Here is a 14,123-nt window from a genome sequence, read left to right on the forward strand (position 1 = left end):
GGTAGCTTAAGCAAAAAACATTTATTTCTCATAGTTCTGGAGGCTGGAAAGTCCAAGATCAAGGCGATGGGAGATATGGTGTCTGGTGAGAGCCCACATCATAGTTTGCAGACAGTCAACTTCCTGTTGTATCCTTGCATGGTGGAAAGAGAGCTAGCTAACTCTCTGGCCTCTTCTTATAGGGGCACTAATCCCACTCACAAGAGGCCCGTGACCTAGTTGTTTCCCAAAGATCCCACCTCTGAATACCATCACATTGGGAATTATGGCTTCAACATAGGAATTTTGGGAGGGCACAAATATTCATTCCATAGCAGGTCTTTGTACTAGGTGTTCTGGAACACTCTTCCGCTTTATTCATGCTTGGCTACCTTTCTTGTCCTTCAAATTTCAACAGTACTATTGCCTTCTGAAAAAAGTCTCCTTTGACCATCCAGTCCCTCTCTATCATGTTGTCCTATTTTTGTCATCTGCAGGGCATTTATGTTGTAAGACTGAAGCCATATCTGTTTTATGGTATGTGCTCAATAAATATTTGTTGTTGTGGCTTTTGCACAATGTCAATGATATTTTGTAGGGCACAAATTTGTTTATTTTGGTTTTTTAAAGAAATAAAGAGCAACATAAAGAGCAACATCTAATTTGATCTGAATTATAGTAATTAAGACACAATGCAGAAGTGCAACTGAAAATAAAGCAAGAATGAAATTGAACCCTAAATTGAATTTTTTTGGAGGCAGCATGTAATTAACTAAAATGGAATAAATCTGCCTTTTGAGAAAATGGAGTGGGGATGAGGATCCATAATGATTATAGTTCTTAGGATCCTGCTTTTACATCTTATTAAAAAGGAAATTATTTCTACTGGAAGATTATCTTTATTTTTTACTGTCCATGAACTTCCAAAACTCTCAGGTATGTTCTTTGTAGAGAGATTGGAACCAGACTGGTTCTTTGTCCTTTTATCTCATGTCTGGCCCTAATAGTAGCCCAGGTAGATGGACTTTGGGAATTCCAGTCATACCGCTGAATGATCAGGGAAGTCAACAAGCCGTGTAATGGGAAACTCAGACAGAGAACTGTGATCCTCCAAAGACTTGTTCTTTATTTTACACAATGTACTCATGGCTGTTTCCTTCAGGGATTAATTTTAAAAATGTGTATGAGGTGGGAGAATTAGATCATTTCCATATCTGTAGTTTTAAGTATCAACCATCTTGCCATTTTCTACCTGTATCAGACATGTGCTGTTTATGTTGCCCAGCAGCTGTTCACTCTTCTTCTGACAACAGGTTTCAGCTTTCCCCTGGGCAACCACCCCAGCTTCCCACTTTCAGGTTACAGGTTATCTGTGGAGTTGGCTAAGTCACCAGCTTGAAGAGTGTGTATGTTTCCTAGTCTGGCCAATCGGAAAATCACATGCTGTAGTAATTAGTTCAGTGTAGCCAGATAATCAGAGTCAATAAAATGAAATGGGACTTTTAGTGGGATTGCTGGAAGAAAAGCACTCTTTTTTGTTTTTCTTGTCTTTGTAATGACAGAATGGGGTCCTAGATCTGCTGTGACGTATTGCTACCCCAAAGAGAGTGAGAGTGCAGCTGAACAGGCTCAGTGGACAGAGAGCTCAGGTCATGGTATCTAGCTGGCCCCAATCCTGGCCCTCTTCCTTATGGGAACTAGTAAGTTTCCATTTTGAGTCATGGTTTCTGTTATCTGGTGTCAAAAGTGCATCTCCTGAAATACTCAATTTAAGGTTCATTTTCCTGGTCCCTGATATTTTTGTTGTCATCCTCTCTGCCTTCCCTTGTAAATTAGGCTCAAGGAAAACATTTAATGTCTTGCTCATTTTGATGCCACAATATATGTTAACTTGTATTGATTTCCAAGTTGTATTTGTGGTAGTACCATGTCACAGTATATTTTTGAGAGCACTGAGCATAGAGAAAATACTTATCAAATATGGATAAATTTCTGAGAATGATTTTTTTATACTACTCTGTGGATGTTATGATATTAGTTCATGAAAGGAGTAATAAAGAGGTTTGAGGGGCTGGCCTGGTGGTGCAGTGGTTAAGTTCACACGTTCCGCTTCAGTGGCCTGGGGTTTGCCGGTTTGGATCCTGGGTGTGGACATGCCACCGCTTGGCAAGCCATGCCATGCAGGGCGTCCCACATATAAAGTAGAGGAAGATGAGCATGGATGTTAGCTCAGGGCCAGTCTTCCTCAGCAAAAAGAGAAGGATTGGCAGCAGTTAGCTCAGGGTTAATCTTCCTAAAAAACCAAAAAACAAATTTTTTTAAAAAAAGAAAGTTTGAAAACCAGGTCTTGTCATCCCAAACTTTTGTTTCTGGTTGGGAAAATAGGATTGCTATGTGAAGCAGTTGAGTTGGGGAAACAGCTTTATATAGTTGTCCAAATGAGAGGTACTGTTGAATTTGATGGTTCAGAAAAGGGATAGATGAATATGGTTTGGGGTGTTAAGAGAAGGATCCATAGAGGATTGGAGAATTGAATTAGATCTTAAGAGTTAGGTAGGCTATGTATAGTTGGAAAAGGTTCAAGAGACTATTTTTAGTGAGGGAAAACAGCAAAAGCTTGGTACTTTGGAGAACCATGAAGCCAATGGAGCAGAGGATGTCTTTTAATAATATGAGCTATTCTTATCATAAAGTGCCAAGTTTGTCATTTGAAGAATGTGGTTTTGTCAAATCTCAAAACAAGCGTACATTAGAAGGTCTTATTTCCAGTTTATGCTCCAGAAAATTGAGGGTTTGTGCAGTTATGTAACTTGCCCCAATTACCCAGTTTACAGGTGGTAGAGTGACAAGTAAAATGTGCCACATGTGTTACTGCAGAGCTTGTGCCTTTGAAGGTTGCACAGGCACAGTGGAGCCAGTTCATAGAGAGCCTCCAGAACCAATCTCAGGAGTCTGATGAGAATTCTCTGGAGGGGTCTCTAAGGAATTTTCTAGTTGTTCATATAGTGAAGTTTTTAAGTTGAGCCAGGATTTTGGTGCCATTTTAAATAACATATATAATACAGCATCTTCATTTGGGTCCATGATGCCATTCTGGTAAGGAAGTATTTTCTAAGTTGGAAGAAGGCTTGCTTTGCTCATTTCATCCCAGTTTCCCTCGGCTCCTCCTTTCCTTGTCCCTGGATCTGTTCCCCAGCTTGTTTCCACAGGTTAGAGTGAAATTAGAATTGGAACAGGAAGGTTAAAGCCTGTTTTGCGTTAGATGTATTTAAGATCTATTTGTAAATTTTTCTAACAGCTGCAAAGTGGCTTTATAACGTGTCCAGTAATTGAAATTATTTTGTAATGCAAGTCTTGTCATACATGATTAAGATCATCCTCGTACCTGTAGGCCAATTTAGGTGTGGCTCCGACATTTAGACTGCCCTGCTGAATCAATCTAATTTGTTTATAGCTATCAGAAATGCAACATTAGGTTTGGTGATTCCAGAGTGGCTGCTATATTCAGATGTTCACAGTCTTACCAGCTTTAGAGTTATTTTGCAGAACCTCTCCTTGTTTGGTTACCAGGGTGTGGAATGCCAGTCTCTTGTTGTTTATTGTAGGAGATAATCGTTTCCCCTGAGATCTATGTCTCTGTCTGTCACCATTAAATTTAGAAATGGAGAACTGCCCACAGTGCTGTCCTGTGTTGCTACCAGTGCCTTTGCCTTTGCCTTTAAAGCTCCCTTTCTGTCAGTCTATGATTTTTCTGATTATTTTCGTTATCTGTTGCTGCTGTCATAGCAGCACTTTTGCTCTTTCACATTCATAGCGGTACCGAGGAATCAGTCAGCTGCAAACAGTGTTTCATTTTAGTTCATTTTTATTAGGAATGCTGGTTACATAAACCCTTCTCAGTATACACATACTAGAATGAAGGCAGAGGCAGAATCCAGGGATATAGCAACGGCATCATAAGCCACAAGCAGGTGTCAAAATACTCATTTGAACAAGTCCAAAGCTGGAGACAATAGCATAGAGCCAGGTGAAAGCCATAACAAGGAAGTAGGAATAAAGCCAAGGTGAAGCCAGAGCTGAAAAGTAGGAGTAATTCAGCGCAATGCAGAAACAGAAGATAGAAAGCAATGTGGGTCAAAACCCAGCACACATCCGATGTTTCATTGGGAGCAAAGAAAGAGCACTGAGATAGAACTCTGCTGGGCTGGGCCTGATGCTGCTGGATTTTATCTTTACTTGTTACTTTCATCTGTTCCACGTGCAGAAGCTTCTACTTCTAGAAATTCTTTAAGATACCAAGTGATTTATTCCACCCTTGATTGAGAACTGGTGCATAGTGCTTTGCATATATTATCTCTAATCCTCACAAGAACCCTCAAGGTAAGTATTTTTACTTCCATTTCACTGATGAGAAATTTATGACTCAGAGCGATTTAGTAAATCTATCTAGGGTTACACAGCCATGGTGTGGCAAAGCCAGGATTCACAGTCAGTTGTATCTGAATCCAAAGCTGGTTTGGTTTTCTCTGAATGCTCTCATCCTGCTTTCCTTTTAACTGATAGGAGTCCAAGTCAGAATATCACCTCTGCAGTTGGAATCCCAACTATACATAGGCAGAAGAAAAAAAAGATAAAAGAAAATTTAGAAATCAAGTAGTTTGATTTATTGTCTTTTTAGATTAGCTGAGAGAAGTTAGATAACTCTCCAAGGTAATTCATCCCAGTATTGCCAAAACCATTACTGAAACCCAGTTCTCTGGAATCCTAGGCCAGGATTATGCCCCCGGACCTTAGACCATTTAGATTATGCCATTGAGCGTTGTGGCTGTGAGATTTGGAGTGTTGGCCATTTACATTCTCTCCTCTGTCTTCCCTGACAGCCTGTACCCTTTGAATCCAGAAACGCATTCACTGATTGACCAAACACTTTGAACTTATTAAGGTTCAAGGGAGGTTGCCATCCAGCTTAATATCTCTGTAGGAATGATTTCAAGTTAGGGAGGTCATAGGTGAGAGCCTGGTGTCAAAACTGATCCATCATACATGAGCCGGCAGCATGTGATTACATTTTTTGGCAGTTGTTGATGCCAGGTAATAATAAATTCCTTCAGCCTCGAGGGATTTGTTGCAGCTTGAGCTCTGCCATGGAAAATTTCATCAGTCTAGTAGCGATGAAGTACTACTCTGAAATAGGTGTGCGAATGATTTCTCATGTTGAGAAAAAAACCCCACAGATCTAGTCATTTGAATGGAAATTAGATGAAGCCCGGGAGCTTGGGACCTGGTTTTATTTTGGACATCATTGAAAAAGAGAAACACTTCTAAGACGCCAGATTCTCATTGAATCAGTTGTAATTTTTAAAACTGATAAGAACAGTAAAAGTAATGTAATTCTCAGTTCTGCTGGGTAGAATTATTCTACCCACCAAACTGCCACTTAAATGAGCTGAAACAGTAGTTCTTAAAGCACAGTTCCCAGAGAAGCAGCATCAGGTGCTTTAGGATCACCTGTGAACATGTTAGAAATGAAACTCTCAAGATGCACCCTAAATCTACTGAATTAGAAACTCTGATGGCCAGGAGTTTATGTTTTATGAAGCCTTCCAGGTGATTCTGACACTAAAGCCTGAGAAACAGTGCCCTAAAATCCAGACCCATTTGTTTCATACTGGGTGCATATATCAGTACTATGCTGCTTGCACGTGTCAGGAACTCAACTCAAATTAGTTTAAACCAAGAAGATTTTTATTGGCTCCTGTGCCTGGGAAGTCAAAAGGTTCAGCTCATTCTACTAGAGTTCAAATATTATCGTCACAGCGCCGTTTCTCTACAGCCCTTGGGTTTGTTCTCCTCAAAGTTGCTTCCTTTATAAGGTAGGTTTTTCATATGTAAAGAGGGGGCACTGGCAGCTCCAGGCTTACATATTTCTCGTGGACCTTTGTTTTGATAGTTTCAGTCTTAGGGCCAGAGGGATTACTCTCACTGGCCTCTCCTGGGTCACTTGCACATCCCTGAATTAATGATCAATATGGTCCATTAGATAGAGTATTCTGATTAACTAATTTGGGTCATATATTCTAGCTGGAGCCAGCGAGGGGCAACAGCATCACCTGAACCACATCTAAGATCATTTTCCCAAAGGAAGAAACATAAAATGGCAACAGCAACAACAACAAAGGAACAGAAGTTGATTATGAAATAACTCCCCTTCAAGGCTGTTGTGGATTGAATTGTGTTCCCTCAGAATATATATGTTGAAGTCCTAACCCCCAGTACCTCAGAATATGACCTTATTTGGAAATAGTGTCACTGCAGATCTGATTAGTTTAGATGAAGTCACACTGGAGTAGGATGAGCCTCTAATCCAATGAGTCTGGTGTCCTTGTAAGAAGGAAAAATTTGGACACAGGCACACACACAGTGAGACGTCATGTGAAAATTGGAGTTATGCTGCCACAAGCCAAGAAGTGATCAGAAGCTAGGAGACAGGCCTGGATTAGATTTTTCGCTAGCACCTTCAGAGGCAACATGGCCCTGCCGAAATCTTGATTTTGGACTTCTAGCTCCAGAACTGTGATACAGTAAATTCTTGTTATTTACACCAACCAGTTTGTGATACTTTGTTATGGTAGACTTGGGAAACTAATACAAAGGTCAAGTGCTATTCCTTCTAGTGGCATATAAGGTTTATATCAGTACTGCTCAACACTGCCTGCGTATTAGAACTATTTAGGTAATATATCATTCAGGTTCTCAAGACACATGCCATACTCAATTGGAATAACTGAAGAGAATTTGAATAAAGTTACTATTTAAAGAAATATGGGCAGGGTTATGGGAACCACCAAAAGATGGCGAGGCATCCAGCACTATTAGCAGCAAGACGCTGTCAGGAGCTCTGCTCAGCTGGGAGAGGCAGAGCTGAGCCTGCTAGGTGTTGGAGTAGCCAATTAAAGCAATCAGCTAAAAATGAAAGCATTTAATCACTTACTGTGATGACAAGAGTCTAAAACCAGAGGGAGGAAGGAGCATAGACTCCCACTGTTCCATTTGTTCCCATAGAATGGCACAGTGGTCAGGGTCAGGGGTCAGATGGATCAGCATAGATGTGGGGGCAGGGTCATTGTTGAGGGAGCCCTGAATGAAAGGCTCTGGAAGGTTTATGGACCCCGAGTCAGGAGCAGTGGAGAGAAGGTTGGGAGAGGGAAGGGCTAGGAGTGAAAAAGTGTTGGGTGTTGAGATAGAGTGGGGAAAAGTGTCTCAATGTTTCCCTGTCCTCTTCTGATAAAGAGGTCTTGGCAGTGACAGCTGAAGAAAACCTTTGCCCAAGGCCTCAGATAACGAGACCTAGGAAGGAAGGTGCCAGGTTAAGAATGCAAATGCGTAAGAGCATGTCTGGCCAGAGGGGCCTGAGTCCCTGACTGCAGCTCCCTTCAGAGTCTGCAATGCATTGGCTGTGCACTAAGGCTAGTGTGAGGCGGGCTGCTTCCTTCCCCCCGTGAGACGGCTCAGATAAAGCCTTTGTAACGGCCTACAGGAAAGCCCGGAAAATTACACATAGGTTTTTAACTGAGGTAGACTCCTCAGATGCCATTACTACTCCAGAGAAAAGAGACAAAAGAAGGACACAGTGCAATCTCAGCCCAGAGAGTCATTGCCATGGCAGTGGCCACCAGAGGAAACGCTGCCACACTTAGAATCACAGGCAGGGACAGAGCATGGGGGGAGGAGCAAATGTGACAACATCCTTTTCTTCTCCTCCAAACCTCTCTCCCCTATCCCCCATTGGCCAAATCTAGTGGGAGGGTGGAGGGCAAGAGAGATGAGGTGATGTGTTTCTCAGTTGTCAGCCTCCCATAGTACAAATGAGAGAATGACAGAGAGGGGAAGCAAATGAAGCATAGCCAGCACTCTGAGCTTTGAAAAAATACCAATGCTTGGACTGCATCTCTAGAGATTCTGATTTAGTTGTTTAGAAGTAGGCTTAGGGATTTGTGTATATTTCTTAACATTTTAAAATGAAATCTAACCTGCACAAAAAAGTTTATAAATTATAAGTGTAAGGTTTACAAGATGAGCACACCATGTCACCACTATACAGATCAAGAGACAGAACGTTATTGGCATTCTAGGAGCCTCTCCTAATCATCATCTTCTAGCTTTCCTCCAAAGGCAACCCTATCCTGACTTCTGGCACCAAAGATTAGTTTACTTGTTTTTTTAACTGTAGATTCATAGAATTGTGTAGTTTACATTCTTTTGTGTCATTCTTCCTTCACTCAAATAGAATCCCTTGAGTCTGGGTCTCTATCCCACTTCTGATAGAACATAACTCGGGGCAGCGCTGCCATGTTGCCTACCTATGACATCAATACTTCCCAATGGGACAGTTTTCTTCTGGACTCTTTCAAAGGAAGTTTGGGGTCCTAACTAAGACAGAGTTCCCTTTTTGCAATTTTCTAGCAGTTAAATAGCTACTTGTCTACCAGCATTATAAAGATATATCTTGGCAAAATTGATGTTGTTCCTTACTCCTTCAAGTCAAATATGGTATAACCTGTATCAGGGACTCAAAGAGTCTACGCTGATGTTTAAGATGGAGTGGAATGATGCATGAAAAGCAGCTCACTCTATGAGGCGTGTAGGATGTGTGTGAAAGGAGCAGTACTAATTGTGGAGGCGCTATGTATGCTTGAAAAGGCCTTACCTGCAGAAGAGAAGTATGGTCTCTTCATCTCTGCCTCAGAGGTTCCAGCGAGTTTTCTGTTGAGTATTGAGGACAAGTTGTTTAAGTTTTTTGAGTACAAGGTATGTGGGTAATGTTTACTAGTTAACGACTCTAGAAGATTGAAATGAAATAGTAAATGTGATTTTTGAGGGAAACAAAAGATGCCACATAAATGTGGAACTAGGATAACAATTTCTAGTCATACAAGGTAGATATTTAGACCTTAACAGATTCTAGGATCCCCTTGTACATTAAAAAATGTGGCAAAGGATACAGAAGGTCTATCATAAGAAAAGGCTCATTAACACACACACACTGAGCATGAAAGATGGGACGAATAGTGTATAACTGAATCAAGCCTTATTTGACTTTTAAGTGATGGACAGTAATTTCAAGTTTGAAATCCATATGAGACTTAGTTGACTCTTTTTTACCCAAGTCACTGTTGTGTAACTACGGCCATAATGTCCTGCTCAATGGCTAAAATCCAGTTAGTCCCTTTTTGCAGATAGCAAATATATTTAGAACTTAACTTGAAGAGAATGACGTGTGACAGGAACTTCTCTGGGGGCACTCCTATATTTTTTAAGAGAGGAATATTTATGAAATAAGATCTACTCTTTCTGCAGAATTCTGCGTGAATACCAGCCTTCCAATGCCTCAAGACTGGATGGACGTAGGCAATTCCTTCCCGATAGAGGGCCTCAATGCAGCCAAAGAGCACCAGTCCCTTTCTTAAAGTGCTTGTTCATAAGCTGTCTTGTTTTAATTACACGTAAAGTCATGCTGATGAAGTGAATTCCCAACTGATGCTCTCACTAGAAAACTAATTCAGCTAATACTCTCACTGGGAACAGTGGATCTTGAGAGCCTCACTTTGAATTATGCAATTTGCTATAAATCTTTGTTAAAGCAACTTTTTCTTTCCTTTTTTTCCCCAGAAATTATTCTTAATTTGACAACTCTGTGCCATATACTTACAACATAAAACTTTCTTTTTCTGACTTGAAGACTGTTTTGAGCTTCATAATCCTGGGCAAACCGCCTAATTTTGTAGCTAATGTGACACTCACCATTCTCTTACCATGGCAAACATTTCAACATTGACAAAAACAAAATAATCTCTAATGACTGAAATGGTTCAAGGGGCTCTGAAGGCAGGTCCACTCTCACAAATCTTCCTCAGACACTAAGTCAATGTCCTTGCCAGCCAACCAGGTCACTCACATTGACGACTGGGAAGTTAAGGTTTGAAGAGATTCAAAAGATTTGTATGAGGTGAGGTGAATCTATCAATTCAACAACTGTTTCAAATATACACAATTTGAGTGAAAATAGTGACCTTTAATGAACAGTTCCCTCTGTCAAAGAAAGGACGGGGTACTAAGGTCTCCTATGTCCAACACATTAGGATAAAGCAATTTCCAGTATTCTTAAGATGCTTGTTCTAGACAGTATGATTATGAGTAGGAAAATATGACATTTATAGAGCAATTTTCCCCAGTTACCCATCCTTGGCCCATTGCAGATCTATGGTGCTACTTTCCCTGGTCTACAGCAAAGTGAGAATATTGTCAATTCTTAATGCTATTATCATTAATTTTGCAAAGGTGTTCTTTAATCTACTATTTCTCTTTCCTACATTTTTTCGTTTTAAAATTATTTACTTTATGGCATATCATGATGGTACTTGGTAGAGGTTGTTATTTTTTGTTTTATTAATACCTTTATTGGATTTTTTGTTCTTGGTGAGGAAGATTGGCCCTGAGGTAACATCTGTGTCAACCTTCCTCTGTTTTGTCTAGGAAACACCACCACAGCACAGCTTGAGGAGCAGTGTGAGGTCTGGGCCCGGGATCCAAACCTGCGAACCTTGGGCCACTGAAGTGGAGTGTGCAAATTTAACCACTACGCCCCTGGGCCAGCCCCTGGAAAGCTTGTTAAAAGCAGATGCCTATGTTGAGTGACATTCAAATAAAAAGTCTATTCTATAATTGGCAAAAGAATACAAAATACTGTTTTACAGGATGCTGTTCTAGATGATCAGAAATATAAAAACGGATGGGGAATTTTTTATATTTCCACTCTGTAGACTGTAATATGCAAGTACATTGTAGGACAAAGGGTTAGTGGAGTGTATTTCCAAGTTGCATTCTCAACAAACAACTTGGGTAGAGTGCCATCCTTCTCTTGGTCAATGTTCTCCTTGAGGGAAGAGTTGCCAGAAATATCTCCTCTAGTTTCACGTGTCCTCATTCTTCACCTAGACCAATCAAGGAGGAGTGTCTATGAATTGGTCAGATTTTTGCATGGCTGTGATTACTGTGTATAGGTATAGTTGATTCTCTCAGGCTCTGTATTCCATGGCCTAAGTGCTAAGAGGACCCACCCCAGGTATGGATCTGTCCTTCGTTTCCTTGTCTCTTCTTCTGTGGTTGTCCACCCAAGTGTTTAGATGGAGTGACAGCAATATTTGAGATTTACGTTTCAGTTGAATGAGACCTATTATGTAGGGTTGGAGCTAGACTTGGAATTTGGGTATCCTAATACATTGCTCTTCTATTTTGTGATACCACTGTTTCTTGTTTATATAGCTGTCTTGAGAAAATTAGGGAAGGAGATGCATTCTGGGATCAGACCTGGGTATTTCTGTATTTTTTGGCTATGGTTCCACCTAACAGAAACTCAGGTAAGGTTAACAACTAATACCCCAGTATCATGACAAATGTCAACTCAGCTCCTTTGTTCTAAGCAGAGATTTCTATAAAACTCAGAACAAGTTTCTGAGATTATTAATGGCCGGTTTTATGCTGACTTTCCCTTACTAAATCCTTTCTTTTCTTCACTAATCTGTTTATTCCTCCCTGCATTAGATCACCATTTACATAACAGATTTGATTCTTCTAGGAAATATTATGCTTCCTTGCAAAATTTCGTTGGAGACTTACGTGTCTCATAGAAACCTGTAAATCTTTGGGTGTGAGGGCTGAATTTCATTAATCTTTTTCTCCACCACTTCTCACTGTTCCTGACGTGTTGTAAACATTCACTGACATTTGTGGAATGAGGACAGGAAGAAATAAATGAGTAATTTAATTAATTTCATAAGTTTGATGCCCATGCAATTGTAATAAATATTTAATTATATCAGTAGATATACTCACCATTTTCCTCAATGTTCAGTTCCTTCCAATCCTAGTCTTGTGAACTGGCAAAGGGAGCTTTCTTTTCCAACCTTCGTGGGTTCACAAATTGAGTTTTCTTTGGTTTGAGATTCTCTGAGACAGAAATAAAAGCATCAGTCCCTTCCACTGAGTGAGGCTATCATCAATGCTTTCTTTTTCCTTATGATGATAATATATGACTTTTTATTTTTTGCATTTCAGAGCAGTGTGACACACATTGAAGCAAATTAACACCCTCTTCTGATCTGACTTTATTTGGAAGTAACAGCAAGTTCTTATGCCAGTGCAAAGCTTCATTGACATTAGTCAGGAACCCAAAATTGCACAGTGTGTTGTCATTTCTATAATAAGCATTACTAACAGTGAGGTTTTCTTATTCTTCTTTCCCTAGCACATCTGTTTACCTTATAAAGGTATTCTTTATATGTTTAGTCAGTCCCATGTGGTTCATTTTTCAGAGACAAAACCTCAGCACAAAGAGAAACTGATTTCTCTTTTTAGTATCTATAAATAATATATTATACTTTTTACATGTCCTGACAGTAACGGGAAGAAATCTGGGGCTGGGTACCATTTCATCGTCAATAACTACAGCTTTATTCATGCAGCATGGTATGGCAGTGGGTCTTTTTGATTTTTATTTTATGTGTTTCTGCTATATTTGCTGGTGCTACAATTTATTGAAGTTTAAATAATTGCTTGAGACAATTAGCCATGTTTTTTGTTTGTTCGTTTGTAAGAATCAGCCCTTCATGTTTATCTTCTTGTGAACCCATACGTTTATTGTCTTCCTGTAAACCCATGTGTGAACTACACAAAGTTATTCTCCTGTGCCCTAGTTTCCCTGCCTACAAAATGAAAATTTTGACTAAAATTTTCTCCAACTCTAATAAACTATGAATCTATGAATACTTATCTTTTCTTTATAATCCCCACTAGTTAATTTAAGATCATGATTCTTTCATATATTGTATTCACAACACTCTCAGATTTGTGTTACTACAAATTTGATAAATATGGCCTCTAACACGTTCAGCAATGTCACCGACAAAAATATTGATTGACAGGGCCGGCCCTATGGCCGGGTGGTTAAGTTCGCGAGCTCTGCTTCGGTGGCCTAGGGTTTCGCTGGTTCGAATCCTGGGCGCTGACATGGCACCGCTCATCAAGCTCTGCTGAGATGGCATCCCACATGCCACAACTAGAAGGACCCACAACTGAAAAATACAAAACTATGTACAGGGGTGCTTTGGGAGAAAAAGGAAAAATAAAATCTTCTTTAAAAAAAAATATTGATCAAGATAGGCTGGGGACCAAGCCCTGTAGGGAATTGATTCATTAGTTGCTACTCTTTGGGCATGGTGCTTCAATCAATTACGGATCCACCAAATTTTGCTAGTTTCAAACTCATTCTCATTTTTGTACTTTACATATAGGTATCAGGAAAGGATTTTCGAATGCTTTACCACAATCCAGCTACACTATATGTACATCCATGTCTAACTTAGCTATCTTTCAACTCTACAAAAAATGGAATATGATTAGTTTGATATTGCTCCTTTTGAATTACTTGTGTGTTGAAGAAACCCATTTCTGCCTCTTAATACCCATAAACTACTCCATTACAACATCATTCCAGAAGTCTTCCAGGAAATTACATAAAGCTTGCCAGTCACAAGTTTGTAAAATCTGCCTGTTTCATTTTCAGTCTTGCCAAGACATTAGCCCATCTCTAGTTTCTTTGCATCACTCCCATTCTATCTGATTCTTCCAAGAACCAGAACGTAGCTCAGATAAGTTGCTTATCTCCCTCAGCATCCCAGGATGCTGTCCCTCTAATGCTGGGCCTGGCATTGTTACAATCTCTCTCAATCTCTTCACCCACCTTAGAATTCTGTAATCATTTACCATAATTACTTGATATAATTTTCTTTGTCAGAGAAGGCAGAAAATGTAGGATTTGAATAGTTCAAGTTTGTCTTTGTCAACAACCAGCATTAACCAATTAATTTTCTCTGGGACTCTCATTTTCTTAATACTTTTTACAAAGTAGCTTTAGTTTTGCTGACAATGATCGTCATGGTTTATCATGATACCGTTTTTTATGTTACCTACTTCAGCTCATCACAGATCTTGTTACACAACTTTTCTGATTATCCTTTTTCTACTTTACAATTGCATGGTCAGAATTTGTTTTCTTAAACCCTCATGATCCTCTCAAGCCATCTTCC

The 14,123-nt window shown here is 39.9% G+C and overlaps 1 long non-coding RNA gene across 1 annotated transcript; it reads right to left on the minus strand.

Annotated features, from left to right (window-relative positions):
• Positions 1-3,835: 3,835 nt before the first annotated feature.
• LOC123278435 (uncharacterized) lies at positions 3,836-12,139 on the minus strand. The gene is made up of 3 exons (XR_006515810.2): positions 11,872-12,139; positions 8,687-8,742; positions 3,836-4,583 (listed from the first exon to the last, which is right to left on the minus strand). It is a non-coding gene; the product is annotated as an uncharacterized lncRNA (long non-coding RNA).
• Positions 12,140-14,123: the final 1,984 nt, after the last annotated feature.

The sequence above is a fragment of the Equus asinus genome, chromosome 2 (assembly GCF_041296235.1).
Source record: "Equus asinus isolate D_3611 breed Donkey chromosome 2, EquAss-T2T_v2, whole genome shotgun sequence".
Classification (NCBI taxonomy): Eukaryota; Metazoa; Chordata; class Mammalia; order Perissodactyla; family Equidae; genus Equus; species Equus asinus.